The following is a 23,654-nucleotide window of genomic DNA, read 5'->3' on the forward strand; positions in this document are numbered from 1 at the left end:
CAATTGGTAAAGTATATTAAATGCATTTTCAACTTATGATATTTTCAACTTATGATGCATTTATTGAGACATAAAGCCAGCATAGGTCAAGAAGCATGTGTATTACATACAGAAAATAAACAAACAGAGAAAGATGAAGGCATGCAAGAAGCAGTGGACCTACACTAGCAGAGAATTGGTGGATTCTTTACAGTAAGCCTGGAGAGCAACCGTGTGCATTGAAGAATAACAATAGAGAGGGAATTTTCTAGCAGGGGGGAAAAAGTAGAATAAGCCTAGATGGTGAGATTAAAAGATTGATGAAAAAAAGTGAGGCCAATAACATTTAGTTAATAGTATCAATGCAAATAATGCATGAATAAAAGAAAGGTAACTAGAATTTAAAAAAATAAATTTAAAAGAGAAAGTAAAATAACACACGTGCTAATTTGTCTCAAATGTTTGTCCAAGTCATATATACATGTGGCGACACATCAAATAATATAGAAGAATCTCCCTCAGTAACAGCTCCAGGAATCCAATAGAGAACCTACAGAAAAGCAAACATGACCTTAACAAGCCATAATTATCAAATGCTGTTTATTGCTTTGCACCTTTTGGAGTTATTTATTTTTATTTTTATTTTTATGTATTTATTTATTTGAGACAGAAAGTCAGTCTTGGGCCTAGGTTGGAGTGCCATGGCCCGATCTCGACTCACTGCAACCTCTGCCTCTCGGGTTCAAACAATTCTCCTGCCTCAGCCTACTGAGTAGCTGAAATTACAGGTGCCTGTGACCTGGCTTGGCTAATTTTTGTATTCAGGCTAGTCTCGAACTCCTGACCTCAGGCGATCCACCCGCCTCGGCCTCCCAAAGTGCTGGGATTACAGCGTGAGCCACCATGCTCAGCCCCTTTTAGGTTATTTTACAAACAACACTTAGAATTCATGAATGCAGTGGCAGAACAAAATGTGGCTGTATAAGTGAATATGCAACTAAAAAAATAAAGGAAGAATGGAAGCAGAGGAGCTGATGAGTCTTTTGTTTTAAACAAAGAAAGTGCTGCTAAAAATCTTCATTTCATATTGTGGAAAACCAAGAGATACAGTCAAAAGTGAGTGGAACAGAAACAGAGGCATAGGTGTATTATTTAGTATTACAAAGGGGATCATTTGAAGAACGGGAAAAATACATGAATGTTAACTCTGAGAAGGAAGAGAAGAGAGAAAGCGGAAGTTTAAAAGAGCTAAGTCATCATATTGTGGAGTCATTATTTGTGGTCTAAAAATGATAAATCAAGAAATAGAGTTATTAGCATATCACTTAATATCAGGAGGAAAATTATCAGAAGAGTCAAAAACAATACTAAGAATGAATGCCACTGTGTAACCAAACTTGGTAGTGTTCAGTGGGGTGTGCCAAAGAGTTTTACTTCCTTTTTAAAATTGGTTTATGTTGTTTTGTTGCTGTTGTTCAATTTGTTAAGTGCATATATGGTTTAAAAACAGTCTCAAAAATAAGTTACAAAAATATGTAAGGACTTTAGAAGGAAGGCAGGGAGGAAGGAAATGAGGGAGAGAGGGGTGGATGGAGGAGAGAGGAAGGAAAGAAGGAAAAAAGCAAGGAGGAAAGGAGGGAAGGAAGGGAGGGAGGGAGAAGGAAGGAAGGAAGGAAGGAAGGAGAAAGGGAGGGAGCAAGGAAGGAAAGAAGGAGGGAAGGAGGGAAAGAAGGAAGGGAGGGAGGGAGGAGGAAGGAAGGAAGGAAGGAAGGAAGGAAGGAAAGAAGGAAGGAAGGAAGGAAGGAAGGAAGGAAGGAAGGAAAGAAGGAAGGAAGTCAGTCTGTGGAACACTAACATTGCTATCATCACCTCCACGACCACTTTCACCACTCCTGCTGCTGTTTCTACTTCTGCTCTGCTACTTCCTGGGATTTATGAAGTGCTCTCTGTGTACCAAACACCATGCTAAATGTTTTGCATGTATCATCTAATGCAGCAGTCCCCAAACTTTTTGGCACTAGGGACCAGTTTCGTGGAAGACAATTTTTCCACAGATGAGGATTGGAGGAAGGAATGGTTTCAGGCTGAAACTGTTCTTCCTCAGATCATCAGGCATCAGTTAGATTCTCATAAGGAGCATGCAACCTAGATCCCTCACAAGGGCAGTTCCTCATAGAATTTGCATTCCTGTGAGAATCTAATGCCACTGCTGATCTGACAGGAGGAAGAGCTCATGGGGTAATGCTGGTTTGTCCACCACTCACTTCCTACTGTGCGACCTGGTTCCTAACACACCAGGGACCAGTACTGGTCCATGGCCCAAAGGCTGGGGACCCCTGGTTCAAAGTAATGCCTTTTAGTTTTAGTATCCTAGAAACAAGGAGTCATAACTTCTTACTAATAACTGTCCCAATGCTAATCTTTTTCTTGCCTTTTATATCTTGTTTGAGACATATTGGTCAACTGCACATTTTTCATCAGGTACTTAACTATATTTGGATGCAAGGTATTTAGAAAGAAAATGTTTAGTAGCAACCCAGTATTCATCTTCAACATTTGAAGAGTTGACATGTGAAAAATGATTAGATTTTTTCCCGAATGTTAGGGAGCATGCTATTCTCGTAAACTGTGATCTGTAGGTATGATGTGGAGAAGGCCCTCTTAGCACACACCTCAGTTGATTCTGAACCAAATGGTGCATGCAAGGTGCATGGAGAAACATTAGTGGCAGAGGTAGTATTTGCTAGTCTCTAGGGTCCCTTCTACCAGCAAGAGCGTCTGACCTTCACAGATTGATGCCTTTCTCAGGCAATAACTTGGAAATGCTGGACAGATAATACTTTCTTGTAATGTGAATAGAAATTATTCTTATAATCAATAAAATAAATTCAATCCAAGTTATTTTACTTTGTTTTCATCTCTTAGGTATTGTTTGTAGCAACTTCTTATGCACACAAACACAAATCCCAAGTTAAAAAAGGCAATCAAAATGCAAATGCAAATGTAGAAATGCATTATGCTGGTTTGTTTAAAAAACAAAGCAAGCAAACAAATAAAACCTGTTTCTCTCTGAAAGATTGATTTTCCAATAAGAAGTAAAATAAATTATCTCATCAAATGCTCCTTTCTACTCTTAGAAACGCATATTCCCAGAATCCCCAAAGATACGAAGTACACGGAACAACGTTTCCATTTGCTGAGTTAACATATTTCCTTTTTTTAAAATTGCAGTCTGCAGTCTGACAAAATTAAAAAACAAAAAAGTGTTATTCTATTTTTGGGAGCTTCATAAAATATCACATGCTTCATAATACATAAAATTCCTAAATTTGAAGGAATAACCAATGAAACAAACACTACAGGAAAAATAAACTCTACCTCTGCTTATTTTGTGTCCTAACAACTTTGATTCTGCAATTTTTCCTTTATTTATTAAGCAGCTTCTTATCTAGATTTGTGTGGAAGAAAAGAATCTGCAACTAGTACTAAATAGAATTGAATAAGTTTCCAAAAGAATGTTTGGTGTTTATTATTAATAACATCCATGTTGATTAACCTTGGAGTAACAAGAAAGTAGTTACCTGCGTTATTTGGCAAACCGCTGCATCCATGAAGAAAATAGTTTGTTCATAATTTTAGTTTCCCCTTTAGAAAGTCACAGTGACTCCAAGCCACTAATACTCCAAGTGACTGGTCAACTGAGTAGTGCTTTGTCCTCGTGGATCTAGTTGAAGGAAACCAAGAAGGTGGAAAATAATATATTTTTAAAAATTTATTATTAAAGTGTTAGCACGTTTTCAGTTGCATGAATGAATTTTTGCAACTTTATTCTGAAGGCTATAAAAATAAGTACAAACAAGTTAGATAATACTTTGTTAAATATTGTTATTTTCTTATTACCATATATTTGAACCTCAAACTATCAGTATTGAAAACAGGTTTGGGGGAAATCATACTTAGATTAAATCTCTGCCAAAATGTATCTCCTAGAATTTCTTTTATTTCCTTCCTTTCCTCCCTTCCTTATTCCCTAAATTATAAAATTCAAGCCTGCTTGATGAGGATATCTTAGTGAACTTAAATGTTCATTATTTGGGGTGTTATGATACACATTAAATTTCTCCTCCTTTTAAATCACCCAATGTTATTTTATTCTTTCTTTTGATCAAGAGGCTTTCATTTACTTCCTGAGATACTCACTTTCTTTCTTTTTTTTTGAAAATTTTCATATGGAATTATCTAGACAACCTGGCGAGATATTTTTTTTCCAGCAAAAAATAAAATGTTTGCAAAATAAAAAAATAGAAATATCCAATGCTTGTATTGACTTTGGCATTTCAACTGTGTCATTTTCACAACTTAAGAATAATGTAATTAATGAAAAGATGTCAACAGACAAAATCCAAGACTAAAGTGTTGCTTAAATGGCAAGAGATACTGATTTGCACGCTCCCAGAGGGAGGTACACACTCCCCAAATCTCTCAAATTTCCCTGCACAGACATACAGCGGCTGACGAAAATACCAAATCAAAAGGTAAATTCAACAGGGTATGAGACATTTGCTTTTGTCATTCCCATGACCTCCTATTCCCCACCATATCTATCCACCCTTCTCTAAATGTTCCACATATTCTGAATACATTGCTATCTTATCATTGGAAGTAAATGACTGGTCCACAGCAACTCAGCATATTTCTGAGGTTTCCATATACAACAGTTTCTCAGAAATAGTGTTCTTAACAGGACTCAAGTTTCAGATCTCTATAATACTTATTCACACACATATTTATTTTACATTATTTGCATTATCTATATATACATAGATATGTACACAGAGGGAGAGAAACGAAGGGAGGGAGGAAGAGAGAGAGAGAAAGCTCTTTATGTAGGCTTATAATTTAATTATCTACCTAGGTGTAGATATTAATTTATAAATCATGTACATATACTACTATCATTGGTAAATATACACGCAGGGCAAGGATCATTTTTAATGACCACAGAAATCAAAGTATTCTTATAATGTAAGTAATTGGATACCTGACTTGACATTTGATTTTATGAGCTTACTGTTTATTTTACTAATAAATAACTCAGTAGAAATAGGAGGAAGAAAATCAGTTTTGACTTTCTTCTTATTCGTGTTCACATTTTGTGCTTGCATTTGCAGTATTTTCTTCAATCAATGATGTCTTTGAAGGAAATTTTTTTCAATTTATTTGTTCATTTGGTGAAGATTAGAGTTGCAGACATCACTGTTCTTTTCTGATATCTGGTTCCCCTCTACTTCTAGGTATGTTTGAGGATTTATGTGTTATTTTGGGGTTAGGTGTTGTTATATGACTATTTCCAGTTTATGATATTGGGCAAAAGTGACATGTTGCCTCTGGGCCACAGCATGTAATGGTGTTAAGCCTCTTGTTCTCTTTTTTCTGTTGCTGTGAGCAGTGACTTTACAAAGTGGAAAGCATAACTAGAAACTGCAATAATTTCTTTCTATTATCCAAAAGCTGATCTTTCTAGGGTCTTAGAACCACCATGTAATCTTCATGTAATCTTCACAGAACAAATCTAATAAGTAGTATAGGGTTATGAACATGACTGGATTTCCTATGGAAGACAGTAGAAGGCACCACATTCTGTGATCTGCTTCACATGGGCCAAATCCCATAGATGAGTGGTCACAATCACCAAAGTTAAAGATACTTAAATTTATTTATTGGTTCATTTATTCCTACTTTATAGTAAGCTAAATCAAAGAATCAGGACCACTAATGTGATTCTGCAGTTTAATAAACAAGCTATGGTATTCTACAGTTAGAAAGATCATAAAATCTTTGCACTTTAATTAAAGCTCATAAACCATAACATTAAAAGGGGCCAGGCACGATGGCTCATGCCTGTAATCTCAGCACTTTTGAAGGCAGAGGCTGGCGGATCACCTAAGGTCAGGAGTTCAAGACCAGCATAGCCAACAGGGCGAAATCCCATCTCTACTAAAAACAAAAATTAGGTGGGCTTGGTGGCACATGCTTGTAATCCCAGCTACTTGCTGAGGCAGGAGAATTACCTGAACCCAGGAAGCAGAGGTTGCAGTGAGCCGAAATCATGCCATTGCACTCCAACCTGGACAAAAAGAATGAAACTCTGTTTCAAAGAAACAAAACAAAACAAACAAAGAAAATTAAAAAGATATAAATCATTCCAGGGAATATTCACAAATCAGTGTTAAAACATAGATGTGGCCTCTTCCAATTTTGGAAGAGAAAATTTGTCTTGAGAAGCATATGCCAAATGAAAGGGCTTGTTTCAGTGAATTTAAAGAAAGCTTTGAGTTTCAGTTTGAGTGTGTTGACCTTTAGCTTAAGACAATTTCTTGTAGGAAATTGATTTCCACAGGTCCCTCAACAGGTCCCAAATGGCAGACTTCAGTGCCTGGATTTTGAGACAAGAATAGCAGCATATACTGCTAATGTGGTCAGTGTCTAAGAAGGGATTTTAAAAACTGTGTTAAAAGGCAATTTTCTAACAGAGTCAATATAACAATTACAGACAAATATTCAAATAGCTTGTTATAATCTTCCATCTATCATTTACATACAGTGCATTAAATGAGAATGTATTTTGTCTACTAAATGCTAGAAGCTGGTTTGCAAAGACAAACATGACATTGTTCTCGAAGGGTTCATAAACTGGGGGAGGAGAACAGAAACTCTATCAATTATAGAAGTTGGAAGAATGAAGTATGGGAACAGAAATAGCTTTGGGAGGTGGGGAGGGGTATGGAGAGAAGGCTTCCTAGAGGTGATGACTGCTGCTCTGGGAATGGTTGGCCAGAAACATAAAAGGGAAGTGCATTCCAAGATGATGCAATGAAACATGAAAACACCTGAGAGAACATGGGTCATTCAGACATTTATAGAAGCTTTGCTTCATTTACTACATATTCATTGTATTCATTAATTCAACACATAGGTGTGGATACTATATGTCAGGTACTATGTTACAAATTTAGATTATAACTCTGAATGAGAGAGACATAGTCCCTACCCCGAAGAAGTTAACAATCTAGTAGAAGATGTTTATTTTTTCAAAAAAAAATGTCCCCATAGTGTGATAAAGTGCCAGAAAGATTAGGTAGACACCTCTCTAGTGATGAAAAGAGGGGAACTTACCTGGATTAGTGGGATCTGGGAAAGAAGTGATTTCTAAGCTTATATCTGAGGATAAAGAGAATTTATTAAAGACCAAGAAGTAGAAGAACATTTGAGGTAGAGGGAATACCACACAAAAAAGATCTTCAGGTCAGCAGGAAGGTGTGTTATCTTGAGAAGCAGAGTAATTTCAGTGTGACTGGAAGAAAGGGTTTGAAACGGGGATAACAAGCACTGAGCTGAGGGGACAAGACTGCTCTTGGGACCTGTGTGCCTCCACGTTTCCTGACTATAGCTCTGAAGTGAGAGGCAGTGAAGCTAAAATACACAAAGATGTAGAAGAAAAAATAATTAGAGAGTCATGACTGTGTTTATGTTCCCTTTTCTAGCCACACGTGAACTCCATAGGCCGCCCTGTTCTATTACATTGGTTATTTAAATATTCCCTGAATTTCACCAGCCTTTTTGGCCTAACTAGATAGAGTTGACTTAATCTCACTAGCAGGCAAGAATACTAAGAAACCCTCTCATTAATAGAGCTCCTTATTCCTTTTCTCTAGTCTAACATTGTATTGTGATTACTTGAGATATTCTTTCTTCCCAACTAAAGTATGAACAGAGGGGACCATGCATCACCATCCTTGTTTCCCAAATGCATGGAAGACGCAGTGAGAAGACTGAATAAGGCACATCACCCTGCCAGCCTATGGGTCAGGAGGCCCTATTTCTCGACTGACTGCCTATTACTAGCCGTTTGGCTCCTGTCATGCTTCTGTAGGAATCTAGGCTTTGGTTTCATGTCTATGATAAACTTATTAGATTAGATGCTGGGATCCTTGAGTTCTAAGTTTGAAAATGCCTGTGAGTCCCCTAATTAGGCTATACAGCTTCAATGAGGTTCAGAATGAGTATTGCTTTTATATCCTGTCAAGGCACTTAGCTTAGAGTTTTTAAATATTGGAATCCTAGCTCTGCTCAATATCCATCAATCTTTACTTACTTATTTCTTATTTTTTGAGACAGAGTCTTGCTCTGTTGCCCAGTTTGGAGTGCAGTGGTGCAGTCTTGGCTCACAGCAAACTTCGCCTCCTGGGAGTAGCTGGGATTACAGGCACCCACCACCACGCCCAGCTAATTTTTTTGTATTTTTAGTAGAGAGGAGGTTCCACTAGGTTAGACAATCTGGTCTTGAACTTCTGTCCTCAAGTGATCCATCCCCCTCAGCCTCCCAAAGTGCTGGGATTACAGGCATGAGCATGGCCAATCTCCATCAATGTTAGCTTTCTCTTCAGTTGTGTCACAAATATTAATTTTCATTTTGCAGAGTTATTTTGAAGATTAAATGGAGTACAAAAAATGTCAAATACATTGCCTAGCATTTAGGTGCTAGAAATGTGAGCTCTCCTCCCTAGCCCACAGAAACATCAGTCAATATTTGTTGTTTGTTTTGCCTTAGGTATTAGTATAAAGCAGAAGGAGATGATAAAGTTAGGCAGAAACTCTAACTTCACTTCCCTGAGAGGAGAAAACAGGAAGGGTTCAGATTTTTGTACTCATGAGCCTCTTCCTAGTTCCAAGTTTTATTATCTATTTAACAAAACAAATGTACTGCTTCTCTATTCTGAGTCACTGCATTAGATTTTCTAGTCTTAAAGAAGTCAGCCCAACACACTAGAAATAGAAATGAACCCAGTTTCAGACCAAATTACCTGGAACTCAAACCAGGAAATGTAACCTGACGAATACCTACGTGCTTTTGGGGGTGTCGAGATGGGCTGTTTGAAATTGATTGTCTTGATTGTCATAGAAATGAGAACAATGTGTGTAAAAAGAACATTTTCTTCCCAGGTTCCTGTCACATCCAGTTCACCAACCAATTCTTTCTTGTTGGTCAAATGTAAGCGCTTTTCCACAGTCATTTCCTCTATCCACTGGGACATGAAATTGTCAGCCACGTGTAAATACCTTCAATATCAAAGCTAAAGTGATACATGCCTGAGAAGAGGTGATAGACATATCCCCACAGGAATTCAGAGACAAAGACGGTATCTGCAGCTGGACCTTCTCTTTTCTGTCTATACTATTCCCCAAACCTTAGCTGCTTAGGCTTTGGCAACATACACTTTCTCAAGAGTTGGACTGTAAGTTTCAGCAAGGTGAGTGAAAAATCAGTAAATAACACTATAGGTCTTAAGTGACATTGCTTTTGTAATTTTATAATTTGTCACATTTTACAAGTGTTTGGTTTAAAAACAAATGTAGCTTAAAAACTTGGAACTGCAAATGCCTTTCTCTATTGTTTTCTGGTAAGGGGAAGTATTTCTTTAAAGGAAACATTTTCTGAATTGGATAGCTGCATACATGCCACAGCATCTCTCATTTTCAGTGAATCAAATTTTTAAAGGAACCTGATTTTTCAGCTGCTCTGTGTTGGATGCTCAAAGGATTTTTTTAAAAAATAGGATAAATTGTGGTAGTTTTTGGCAGGCCTGTAACATGCACAGTAAATGTATGACTTTAGGATTTTGTGAGTCAAAGACCAAATGGAGTAATTACTTGATGTCTGTTATGGACTGAATTATGTTTCTACAATATTCATATGTTGAAGCCCTAACCCCCAATGCAGTGGTATTTGGAGATGGGGCCATTGGGAGATAATCAGGTTTAGATGAGGTTATAAGGGGGGGACCCTCATGGCAGGATTAGTGCCCTTATTAGAAGAGACAGCAAAGAGTTGGGACTCCCTTTCTCTGCTATGTGAGGACGCAGAGAGAAAATGTCCATTTGCAAAAGAGAAAGTGTGCCCCTTCTAGACCCCAACTATGCTGGCACCCTGATCTTAGACTCCTAGTCTCCAGAACAGTGAGAAAATAAATTTCTGTTGTTTAAACTCTTCAGTGTGAAGTATTTTGTTATGGTGGCCCAAGCAGACAAATATAGTCCCAACTTTTCTTCATGTATATGTGTTTGTTAAGTTTCATGTATGGATAACAAGCATGGGACTCTGTGGTTGAGTTACTGTCTAGAAAGATTAATGGCAAATAGTGTCATTTTCGTCTGAACAAATGGTGACTCCGTGTGTCATGGAGGAAATGGATGGGAAAAGTGCATGCTTTCCCCATGGTGGGAGTAAGATGGTTTTGCTGAAGAGTGGCCTTGAGCCAGTCCTGAGAAACTGTGGCCCAGGATGCAGTAGGACTCCACTGAAAGATGATGCTTGTTTCTCACAGCTCCTGGACAGATCTAGGAGTTTGTCTGTCACCTACCACCACCAAATTCATCCTGTAAACTAAAACAAATGATAGAGAAAGAAGCAAATAAATGCTGACTGAGGTCTATTCAGTGACTGTGTTGTTCCAGGTATCGTGATGTAGGATTTCTACAGATTATCTTAAATAATTATAATACTCTCTCAACCTAAACACCTTTCCCCCTCTGCCAATTTAGAGCTGGTTAAAGTGAAGCTTACAGAGAGAGGTTGATTGAATATCTCAGTATCACGTGGTGAGTAAAGATGGGGCTGAGACTTCAATCCAGGGGCATCTCATGTTTGTGTCATGTCTGACTGCTCTCAGTTGCAAAGACAGTTTCACAATCATTTTCCCTAAAAAAGTAAGAACTTTCATACACTGAAAGGACCTACTCTAGCCACAGCACTGAAGGAAGAATCTCCACCTGAGAGTGGAGCAAAAATTCCAACTCTCAGCTTCAGCTGTTGCCTCTGCCTGGCCAATGATGTAAAGGAAAGGAACTTTACCAATATCAACCACCTAGAGGCAGGGCAGTCAGGGTTTTCTGCTTAATGGAATATTCTCCCTCTTCTCCTGTATCCTTGGAAATGACTCTAAACACAAAGTTATAATACATTTAATTAACAAAAAATATTTTATGCACTCAATTCAAATATTGAGTGGGCAGATGATATGCTGATTCTGAGATGTATAAAGCAAAAAATGACAGTATTACAGGGAGAAATTGTACAATTTCTCATTAGAGTGAGTGATTTTTAACATCTCTCTCTCTCGGTAATTGATGAATATAGATGACTCAAACAACACAGTTAATGAGTCTTATTTAAAGGTATACATAGGGTCCTGAGTTAAAGAATCAGAGAATACATATTCTTCACATAGAGTATTTACAATAATGAACCATGTACTATATACTGCAAAGAAAATCTTAATAAATTATAGAAACTTGAAAATATGCAGACCAGGTTGCATTGCCTACAAAGTAATTGACTTAGAAATCAGTTATTCATTTAGAAAATTTTTTGAACAGCTTCTATATAAGTAATACAAGAAATCTTTTAGATATTAGATATTCTTTATTCATTTTATTTTATTAATTTTATTGAGACAGAGTCTTGCTTTGTCGCCCAGGCTGGAGTGCAGTGGCACAATCTCAGCTCACAACCACTGCCTCCCGGGTTCAAATGATTCTCCGGCCTCGGCCTCCTGAGTAGCTGGGATTACAGGCACATGCCACCACACCCGGCTGATTTTTTTATTTTTGGTAGAGACAGGCTTTCACCATGTTGGCCAGGTTGGTCTCGAACTCCTGACCTAAGGTGATCCACCCACCTCGGCCTCCCAAAGTGCTGGGATTACAGGCATGAGCCACCAGGCCTGGCCTTGATATTCTTTGGAACTAAAAAGTAAAGAAAATACTACACATTCAAACTTGTGGGTGTTTTGAAAATTACATACAGATAAATAAATAGCCTGAAAAGAAAAAATCCTGAAAATTAATGAACTAAAAGTTCAACTAAAGAGGTTAGGAAAAGACATACAGAATAAAACCAAAGAAAATAGAAGAAATTAATATAAATAGAAGATAACGAAACAGGAGTAATATACAATAGTAAGAAATAAAGTCAAAAGTTCTTTCTTTGAAGTAACTAATAAAGGAATAAAACCTTGGCAGTAAGCAATCTAGAAAAAAAGGAGGAACAAAGAAATATGTCTAAGATAAATAAAGAGGGCTTGATTAGAAATAGATTCAAGATTTAAGTAATACAAATATACCTAATTAATTTGCATTATGGGTTCTTTTTTATTTTCTTGATTTTCTTATTAAAGGCAAAAATCTATCCAATAGCTAAGTGAAATAAGCACTGTTTGTTATCTCATGCCTTAGGCAGAGTCAAGAAACAGTGTTTGAGAATAAGACCTTTAAGATTGGTACTGCAAGTGGGGTTAATTCCATAGGAGAATGCTTAGGAAGCTGGCAAAAGAAGGGGAGAAAAAGTGTGTGTGTGTGTTTCCAGAGTATACATTTTTACTAAACCTCTGTGTTTCTAATCCTCTTGGTCTAGATTTTGCCCCTTACTATCCTTTCCTGCCAATGCTTTGATCAAGGTCACCATTGTCTTTCTAATTGTCCATTTAATGTCCTATTTTCTGTTTTTGATCTTTTCATTTTTGTGTAGCATTTGCCACTTTTGACTTCCCTCTCTTCCTCCACTTCCTTCTTCAGGAATCCCTGTTTATTTTCTTGAATTTCAAAACATCACCATTTACTCAGACTTAACATGTCCTAGTACTCTCCTTTTAACTGCCCTCCTTCTCTGATGCGTTTACAGACCTTTGATGAGGCAGTGACATTCGTTGAATCTTCTGCTACAAACTTCCAGTGTCCTACAACAGATCTTTATTACTCAAAATGTCCTTTTAGCTTAAAACTAATTCCCAGATTTGTCTCCTTTTGTCTATTGCCATTGCTTTTACCTTTGTTCCAGCTTCACTGAATCATATTCTTAAACCACTCCTTTGAGTATTTTCAATATGTCTATGCCCCTGACGGAGAAGAAAATCTCCCAAGTTCCCAATAGTTTATTTTTATTCTTAAGATTGCTTCAGGATCCTCTCTCAGCTGTTCACTTTCCCTTCCCCAGGCTGCCATTTTGTGTGACTTTAAGCCTTGCCTTATTCTCATCTCTCTTCCCTTCATGCTGTTCCGGGGAGTTGTATGTTCTGCCTCCACTGCATTTGACTGAATAGAGCAACTTCGAATCCAAGCACTAATGGGAAGAAGGCTTCTCGCAGAAACTACAGGATACTTCCATTCTCCATTGGATTTTCTTGTTTGCCAGTTCTTTGGAGTGGTGATTTTCTTTCATCTGGAACTTCCTTGAAATTTCATGATTATAACTCTTTCTTTCACTCTTGGGAAGTAAAGGTCAAAGTCTTTCCAGTGAACTACAAGGTTTTGCCTGGTCTAGCCCCATTTAGCTCCTTAAGCCCACTTAACATTCTGCTCTTCTGCTTACACAACCTGTCATACTGTCCTCTTCACTATTCTTCAGACTCAGCAGGCATAAACCACCAGGGGTGTTTGAATGAGCTGGTCCCTCTCCCTGGATGTTCTTCCCCCAGTTGTCCACAGGAATCCTTACTTCTCTCTAGAGTCTTTGAGCAAATGTCCCTTTCACAAGGCATCCTACCTGATTATCCAACTCACTACTCCAAGCCTATTGTTTTAAAATATAGTATATTAAGAGGCTGGGGGGAGTGGCTCATGCCTGTAATCCCAGCACTTTGGGAGGCCAAGGCAAGAGGATCACGAAGTCAGGAGATCAACACCATCATGGCTAACATGGTAAAACCCCGTCTCTACTAAAAATACAAGAAATTAGCCAGGCGTGGTGGCGGGCACCTGGAGCCCCAGCTACTCGGGAGACTGAGGCAGGAGAACGGCGTGAACCCGAGCCACGGAGCTTGCAGTGAGCCTGAGCCACAAAGCAAGACTCTGTCTCAAAAAATAAAAATAAATAAATAAAATATAGTGTATTAAATATAACATGGAGCATATTAATATGCTTCCTGCCTGTTATACTAAAATATAGGGAAAATTTGACAGAAAGGCCAACAGAGTAGAAATTGATTGCCATTTTCCACCGAAAATACAGTTTGTTACTCATAGTTCCCAGAGTATCCACCATGGGGACCCATGTCGGGAAGCACTATGGTCAGTCACAAGGTAGAGGGAGTGAGGGGAACTAAGGACAAGAGCCTTCATTGTGGGTTCTGCAGGAAGGAATGGACAAAGCAGGGCAAGCAGACTTTGGATTGGCAATTTGAAGAACTTCAGCAGGTTCTGGGACATAGGAGTTGTCTCTAGCGATCTGGCACCTGGCCCTGGGGTGATTAAGGCAGATATGTAGTACCCCCAGAGAATGAGAGTCCAACAGGGAAGGTGGTTAGGGGTGTGGACTCTTGGTTGGGTGGTTTATAGTTGAAAGGCACACCCTCAGGTAGAGTTGGGGGACAATCAGGGAGGCAGGAGTCTCGGATTAGGCAATTCAGACGTATCATTGGGTTGTCCAGAACAAGGTGTGTCCAGCATATACAACTAGGGCAGATGGTAAAGCACCAAGTTTACAGAAGCTAGTAACATGGTTAATATATTCGTATTTCTAATTCTCTTTTCCTTTATCAGTAGTATTTTTTTTTTTTTTTGAGACAAGTCCTCATTCTGTTGCCCAGGCTGGATTGCAATGCATGATCTCATCTCACTGCAACCTCTGCGTCCCAGGCTCAAGCAATTATCCTGTCTCAGCCTCTCTATTAGCTGCAACTACAGGCACATGCCACCACACCCAGCTAAGTTTTGTATTTTCAGTAGAGATGGGGTTTTGCCACATTGTCCAAGCTGGTCTCCTGAGCTCAGGTGTTCCACCTGCCTTAGTCTCCCAAAGTGCTAGGATTACAGGCGTGAGCCACCACACCCAGCCTCCATAACATTTTATCACCTTGTAACTTACCATACCAATTACCCATTATGTTTATTGTTTATTACCCGACTCCTCTCTTTAGAGTATAAGTTTCAAGGATAAAGAATTTAATTTCTATTTTATTAACTGATATCTCATAACCTATAAAAATATGTAGTATGTAAGTACAATGACAGTTTATGGAATAAACACCTTTACCTTTAGCTCTACAAGCTATAAATTGTTGGCATTATATCCCATGTCCCACCCAAGATTCTGAGATGCTCTAACCTGGCTGAAAATCTGGGCCCTGATTGTACAGGACAGTCTGGACTCCAGAAACAAAATCTAACTGCTTAAGAGGTCTTATTCTTAGTTCATTTAATTTTCATTTTGTTTTTATGTTGAAGACTATCTGGATGGAATAATATAGCTTCTACAACTCAAGGTCTCTCAAGCCGGCTTCTTTGTTAATAAATAACAAGATTCTTCAACTGTGATCTTTAGGTTATTGTGAATTCAAATCCAGAGATGGATACACACACACAATGGATGTGGATGTGTGTATCACAGGTGAAAGGGGAAGAGGAGGAAAGTGTGTATGTACTTCCACAGACAGGCCAGAGAATAGAAAACTCAGGATGATATTCATGGAAGGTTTCTAGGCCTTCTTTTCTGGTAAATCTCAATGTCTCTTTACATATTTTACAGAGTGATTACCATGGTAACTATTTTAAAAAGTCAAAAACATTGTAGCTTTATATTCTCCACTTAGAGCTTCTAAAAAGGGGGTGTCCCAGATACTTAACTTCCAAATCTTTTCTTTCTAATTACACAGCATATTGACCTTTTATACAATAAAAAAATAGACATTTGTTTTGTCAATGAATAGTTGTGTACAGTCCATGTCAACTTGGCCTTATCACTCACACAGTGTTGTGGTTGAGTTTCAAAAGAAATATACCACATTTGGTCTCTCAATAAAATGATTATCTCCTGAATAAGTTTTCTGAATTTAACCATATTTCTTATCTTGTGCTTAAAACTTCTTTCACGTCTATGATGGAATGAGAATAATATTTTAAATATCTCATGTGATAGGGATTATACTTCTGACAAATGTTGTCAAAACACCATGGAGATTAAGTCTATGCTGGAGTTTTTTTCTACCACCTACTTTCTTTAAAAAATTGAGAACTACACACTGAGACAAAAATTATGAAAACATACTTGGTATGCTTGGAACTAGAAGCTCTATCTTTTGTTGTTAAAATATACTACAAAGATTGAGTGTCTGGAGAACTGAAATCCATTTTGGGTTTTCACTGCCATGCATAATATGTTGAGATACAACAATTGCCAGTTGGATCTCTTCCTATGCTGTCTACATTCACACAATATGTCTTCTGCTAGGCGTGATAATGAATGACAAAAAAAATTATACCAGTTGGTGGCAATGTTGTTTTCATAGCAATGGTCACTTAGTTAAAACTACAGGACTTTGCTGATTTTTCCCTTATAAACTCTGTTATTTTGACTTTTTAACTTGTGCTACAAGTTATTTCTGGCTTAAAAATGAGGCCAGGTTTTCTATAACTTCCAAATATTCATCTTGTTATCTTTAAGCCTTTTTTTCATTTCTGAGGGCAAACTAAATGTGAAATAATAAATAACAGGGTTGTGTGACCTGAAAAAGCAAATTCTGAAGACCGCAGGAAATTCTGTAAAACATTGCCTTGCCTCCTCAAGAAATTACACATACATGTGGTCGAGAGCTATTTTGAATCCTGATTCTTGAATGCCTTTCATCTCGTATCTGTTTCAGAACTTATTACTTAATAGGCAGAATATGTGATATTTAGTGAAAACTTCCCTGAACATCAGTTTTCATCCAACTGAAATCAAAAACTTTCCAAGATAAGCAATTGATAAAGTTTAACTGTCTACAATTATTTCATGTGTAGAATGGACACATGGGATACAAGAGTACATCTGGTGGTTGGAAACTGAGCATGTACATGCATTGGCCTAAAGCCGTGCTGGAATTCTTCACCCTCTTGCTCAAATTCCACCTCCCACAAGAAACCTTTCTAAATCACACACAGCTTTAAATTAATATTTCTACATCAACTCTTATCAACTTCTAAAACACTTTATTCGTATATTTAGTGTTGTACTTATCACAACTTGCTTTACACTGATTATTTGTGCACACATTACACTCAATCGATATCAATTTAATTCAACAAGTTAACTGGATACCAATCACGTGCTAGTCCCACTGCTGGACATCAGTAAGTAAATGAACTCTGCAAAGTCCATGGCTTAGTCTTACTGAATTGTGTATTCCTCTTTCTTCCTCGAATGGTGTGTTTGTTGACTTTGATGAAATCTGAGCCTTTATCATTCAAGAATGATACTGTCCTCCCTGTTTCTTGAATAAATGCAAGCAGCAAACCTAATGTCAAGAACCAAATACATGAATTGATGAATAGCTAGTGGGCCGAGACTCAGAGACTCAAATACCAGGGATAAAGCAAGTGGGTTTAGATGCGGAGAGGGGAGGAAGTGGAGAAAACAATATAGTCATCATAACAGAAACTACAACTACCACATTTATTGAACTAAGGACTGTGCTATGTGCTTCTTATAAATTAACTCACTTATTCCTCCCAACAGTTTCCAAGGTGGGCATTATTTCTGTTTCATAAATGAGGAATCTTATAGGTGCTATAATCAGCCAGCTGTCTGAGTTCTGTTTCCTAATTTTTTCTTTCTCTCAGAACCCTGATTTGGTTCAGATAGTCACCTCTTCCCAACACAGACCAAACACCTACAGAACAAGAAACTGATGTTTTTACCTGTAGGAGAGATCCTAATTGGTTTAATCGTAACTCCATACCTTGCCAATGATTTGTTCAGGAACTCAGGCCTAACATGTTCAGCTCATGGTACTGCCTGGTTCTCAGAATTTGTTGAGAAATAGGCATGTGACCCAATTCAGGCTGAAGGCTTGCCTGAGGGCTCCCAGGAAAAAAAGATTTTCCTTTACTTGGAAGCAAATCTTTCATTTCTTCCCAATTTAATAGTGATCAGATAGGAAGGCAGAAATTGCTACAGACATTTTGCCTTCTTGACACAACTAGGAAGGATTTCCAGGTGGATGAACCAATGTCAATCTGAATCAGATTTTTTTTTTGTTTTGAATCGTTAGTCAATCTGAATCAGATTTTTTTGTTTTGATTTGTTAGTTACTGCTGAAAGCATCCTAAATGACACAAACTTGAAGCATGCAAGAGGACTGAATAACTTCCAAAGTCACACATACTGCAAGTCAAGAGCCAGCTTCAAACTCAAGTCCCTGTGACCACAGGTCGATGCTCTAAACACACTTCTGCATGACCTGCTTGTGGCACCCTGGAGGAATTCTTCATCAGTCTTCTGAGAGTGCATCTGCACTTTTAATGTGCTAGTGTGGGCTTCCTAAATAGGCTTCTGTTTCTGTCGCTTTTACTGACAATTTCTTCCCAATGTTGTGGTTCTTTTATCAGGGCCCTGACTCAGTATTTTCATAGCCAAGTTCCACCTCTCTCCCACAGTGACTGGCGACACTTTCTTAAACTCTTGGCTAGTGGCTACAAGGCTGTTCCAGCTCAGACGAATCTCTCAGGAAGCCCAATTCACCCACCTGTGAAGCCATCTCTCTTTAGACCACTCCTCTATCCGTGTGGACTCAGCAACTCAGTCCCCTAAGAAATCCTGTAGCAATCCTGACTGGATTAAGAGTTCAGTTTGTCTCACAATACTGATTTGGGCTGCTACTCTCATTTCTCTTAGTCCTAAATATATTAGATTCCAGAGTATTTCTCTCTTGCCAACCCTGCCTTTCAGAACCTATGCTTTGCAATTGAAGTGAGACTTGGCTGTGACAGTATGTTGGTTATGGTCAAAGATGGGACGTGTGTACATACCACTATCGTACAAGGCATGATAAGAATTATAATCGACATCTAAACATGCAGTTGGTGTAAAAGGGAGATTAATCCAAACTTTATCTACAGAAAGGTGAAAAAACAAAAAGAACAAGAGAAAGAAGTTTATACAATGGGTGAGAATATCATGTCTTATTTTTAACGAGCGTCTGAGAACCCACAATAGTCAATGCTTTTCCTCTGCCCTGCCTTCTAACTCTGCCCCTTAAAGGTTTGTGCTGACTTCTTTTAAGATTTGGAGTTCTTGCTTGGTGAATTTGAAAAATGGAGACACAAATTGCTGGCATATTGAATTGCTCCAAGGACAAAATGAAGTTATCTTGGCAGATGAGTCAAATGATAGTTGTTAAGCAAAAAAATCAGGAAAATAATTTAATGTTTATACAGTGTTGCCAAGAGTCACATCTTTTTAGATTTCAAAGGAGCAACTAGCTGCCCAGAAATCTTGATAAATGTATGTTGACATCCTAGAAAAGAGTGGTCATTCAATTGCTTCCATACTATATCAGCTGAACAAGGAGATGAAAAGCAGATGGTTGGAAAATGCCCCCAAGTTCATGAGGCCTTTGACTGTTTCTAAAATATTTGATATTAATATCCTTTTCAAGCTGGTCTCAGAGAATTTCCTTTCAACCAAGAAAACTAAAAGGGGAATATTAGCCCAAGTTAGGTGTCAATTCAGATCAAATACACAAATTTATATGTATTCATCTATTCACTTATTCAGCCAGTTATTCATAAGCCCTGAAAATATTTATCAGGCAACTACTTTGTGATAGACTATGTGTGAGGCTCCAAGCTTATCAAAACTAATGTGAAAAGAAGCTCTTTTAAGAAACTCACAATAGACTGGGCATGACGGCTCATGCCTGTAATCCCAGCACTTTGGGAGGCCAAGGTGGGAAAATCACCTGAGCCCGGGAGTTTGAGACTAACCCTGGTAACATAGCAAGATCCTGTATGTATAAAAAGTAATAATAATACATTACTGATGCTGGAAAGATTGCAGAGAAAAGGGAACATTTTGACACTGTTGGTGGTAGTGTAAATTGTTTCAACCATTGTGGAAAATAGTGTGGCAATTCCTAAAAGAACTAAAAACAAAGCTACCATTCAACTCAGCATTCCCATTACTGGGTATGTACACAAAGGAACGTAAATTATTCTGTCATAAAGACACAGTCATGCATATGTTTACTGCGTCAATATTCACCACAACAAAGACATGGAATCAACCTAAATGCCCATCAATGGCAGATTGGATAAAGAAAATGTGGTACATACACACCATGGAATGCTACATAAAAAAGAACGAAATCATGTCCTTTGCAGGGATATCAATGGAACTGGAGGCCATTGTCCTTAGCAAACTAATGCATGTTTGTTGCATGTTTTCACTTATAAGTGGGAGCTAAAGGATGGGAATACATGAACACAAAGAGGGAAACAACGGACACTGGGACCTACTTGAGGGAGGAGGGTGGGAGAACACAGGGGGCAGAAAAAATATCCATTGAGTACTAGGCTTAGTGCCTGTACAACAAATCCCTGTGATATGAGTTAACCTATATAACAAACCTGCACATGTACCCCGAACCCAAAATAGAAGTTAAAACAGGCCTGGCGTGGTGACTCACGCCTGTAATCCCATCACTCTGGGAGGCTGAGGTGGGTGGATCACGAGATCAAGAGATCGAGACCATCCTGGCCAACATGGTGAAATCCCATCTTTACTAAAAATACAAAAATTAGCCGGGTGTGGTGGTGCGCACCTGTAGTCCCAGCTACTCGGGAGGCTGAGGCAGGAGAATCACTTGAAATCGGGAGGCAGAGGTTGCAATGAGCCAAGATCGTGCCATTGCACTCCAGCCTGGCGACAGAGCGAGACTCTGCCTCAAAAACAAAACAAAACAAAACAAAAAAGTTAAAACAAATGAAATAAAAAGAATAAAAAGGACATTTTTTAAAGTAAAAATAAAAACAAAATAAATAAAAGATAAATAGTTAGCTGGGCACAGTGGCTCATGCCTGTAGTCCCAGCTACTCAAGAGGCTAAGGTGGGAGGATCACTTGAGTTCAGGAGTTTCAGGTACACCATAGTTGCACCAAAGCACTGTAGCCTGGATGATAGATAGAGATCCTATCTCAGAAACAAAGAAGCCAAAAAGAAAAAAAAAAAAAATCATTTCACAAATGTAGTAGGATGTGGGAAAAGGGATTAGGATCCTGTAAATACTACTCATTGCAATGCAGTGTGGTTGATACATGCTCAATCAGAGGCTTAAAAGATGATGTAGGGGCAAAGATGAGCTAAACTCTCCAGGGAAGAAGACACCACCGAACTGACATGTAGACAGAGACAGAAAGGAAGAGTCTGTGTCCACCATACTGGTAAAAGGAGAGAGAATAATAAGAAAGAAGATATGGAGGCATGAAGCAACTTGTAGGATGTTGGTGATATGGTTCAGCAGGACTTAGAGGAAGACAGAACCTATGAGGCTAGAAAGATCTATGCGGCTGGATCAGAAGGGGCTGTGGGCTAAGACATTTTGATTTTATGCTACAAGGATGCTAGTCCTGAAGGCTTTGTTTTAAAGATGCTTTAGGAAATTTACTTGGTAGTAGAAGACAGGATGAGGAGGAGAAGAACAATATATATTCATAACAACCAGGGTGAGCATGCGATGCTTTCTGACCAGATATCTTCTTCGGGCCACTTTTTCCTTCTGAAGAGATACCCAGCCCTGGCAAACACTACACAGCCAGAGACCCAAATAGTCTGGATCAACTGTAGCAAGTCATTTAATTACTGAGTCTGTTTCCTTCTTTGAGAACGATCAATGGACTTTTCCATTTCTTACAATTTATTTAGAAAGGAAAGTGTTTACCATACGAGGGAATTAAATTCAATTAATATCTATGGCAGACCCACTATGTGCTTATTATTCTGCTGTTTTAACAGAATGATTTAGCCCTTGTATTCTTCATAAGAAGCAAATGAGATGACATATATGGAATGGTTTTATGCATGGATATGCAGGGATATTTATATAGTAATATGCTGGTTATTTTTTTTCTGGGTAGAATTATAGTATCAAGTGAAGAAAAGTGAGTAAAAATGGTGGATAGAGATTATCTGGATCAACCTCAACTTTTTAGTTCGTGTATTCATTATATACCTTAACCCATTTAAAATAAGTCACATCACTTACACATGAAGAAACTAAGTCCTGAGAAAAGACGGTCTCAGGGAAACATGGTTTTCTAGTCAGAGAGGGATATTAGAACTGCTTCCCCTTAGCCCGCCCACTGCACTTTCTCCTTTACTTTTCTCTTTTAGATGAAATTTATGTGGTAATGTATTTTAAGAAAATAATTGGAATCTACCCTTAGAAACCAAGCAGTTAGTTCTTGTTTTTATTATTTTCTGATTGAGAACATTTGGTATATATACGTGTCTGGGTTTGTCTCCTCCACAAAAAGACACACACACACACACAATAGTATTCTAATGTCTGATGTTCCAGCTGACTCTGGTACCTTCAACATTGTAGGTAAATTCAACTACCCCTAGTTAAAAATGGAACAATAAGGGTAAGAATTAATATTCATTGAGCAATTGCAATGAGTCACACATTTAATACCTATGAATTAAAGAATTAATCATCCCCATTCTACAGATGAAAAGACTGAGGGACAGAGAGAGTCACACACGGGTTTAAGTTTACATAGCTGTTTAGTAATAAAGCTCAGGTTTAAATCCAAGTAGTCTGACTCTAGACCCCTTCTTCAGTTCTAATCTAAGGAAAACAAATCTGATCTAAAGAAAACACCATCAACCCATGAAACTCAGCCAAGATGTTGATGATTCTGGAGATAAATTCCATAGTCTCACCTGGAGCTTTCCCTGGTGACCCTTACAATGTTGAGATCCTACAGGGGACTGCATAGGAATGTTTATCAACATATCCTATGTATATGATAAACATAGGAATGTTTATCAACCAGAAAGAGATGGGCAAGGTGAGTTGCCTTGCCTCTCTTATTAAGTTCATAGGAGATCTTCAGGCTGGAGCAGGCACAGCTGAAGAGTGATGCAAAGAGTAAAGACCACGTCCCCCTTTTGTTTCCTTGGCTATTTTCCTTTCTCCCCACTGAAGCCTTATCTGCCCGAAGACTGGGTCTCTCAGACACACTGTCAGACAGAAAAAAGGCATGAGAAACTGCTTGGTGTGTGGTAGGGAAAAGAAAAATAAAAAAAGCATTGGAAATGTTTAGCTAAAGTAAGAATCATGCTTGACTGGAATGAGGGAATCTTGCAGGAGATAAAAGCACAGATGGGGATGTAAGATTCTGTGATAAGCACAGATCCTCTTTCCTTTGTGTGTTGGAGGGGAGGCAGCAGACAGCTAAATTTCCTTTCTGTATGTTATCCACCCATATTTCTTCACTCCATTTAAAGGGAATGTGTTGATCATAAGAACACGTAACAGAGAACCAAAGGCTCAAGATATCTTTTCTAAATGGAGGCTAGTCAGAACTCTGGCCATTCCAGATCCCTTGATTTGATAAGATATCATCTGTAGAGTAGTTCTCTAATAAGTGTACAGAGAAGGATTTTATATTTCATAGAAACCTGTATTAGACCAATTTAATTTAAAGCTAAAGAATCACGTGTATCCCTGTAATGTAATGGAAATAGAGCCTCTGTGTAGGATACCACACTCCTGACATTTTTTTAACAACAACAAAAAATGCATATTGAAATATCTTTTATATTTCCTTGAAAAATAATGAATGTTCTTCTTTGTGCC

At 38.2% G+C, this 23,654-nt stretch overlaps 1 long non-coding RNA gene across 2 annotated transcripts; it reads right to left on the reverse strand.

The window, feature by feature from the left end:
* Positions 1-639: 639 nt before the first annotated feature.
* On the reverse strand, positions 640-14,762 carry LOC117086300. 2 transcript variants are annotated; one of them, XR_004438266.1, is made up of 2 exons: positions 14,723-14,762; positions 640-771 (listed from the first exon to the last, which is right to left on the reverse strand). It is a non-coding gene; the product is annotated as an uncharacterized LOC117086300 (long non-coding RNA). The 2 variants fall into 2 exon arrangements; XR_004438267.1 differs by lacking the exon at positions 14,723-14,762 and adding an exon at positions 8,250-8,292.
* Between the last annotated feature and the right edge of the window lie 8,892 nt (positions 14,763-23,654).

This window comes from Trachypithecus francoisi, unplaced genomic scaffold, assembly GCF_009764315.1.
Source record: "Trachypithecus francoisi isolate TF-2019V2 unplaced genomic scaffold, Tfra_2.0 Lachesis_group1, whole genome shotgun sequence".
Classification (NCBI taxonomy): domain Eukaryota; kingdom Metazoa; phylum Chordata; class Mammalia; order Primates; family Cercopithecidae; genus Trachypithecus; species Trachypithecus francoisi.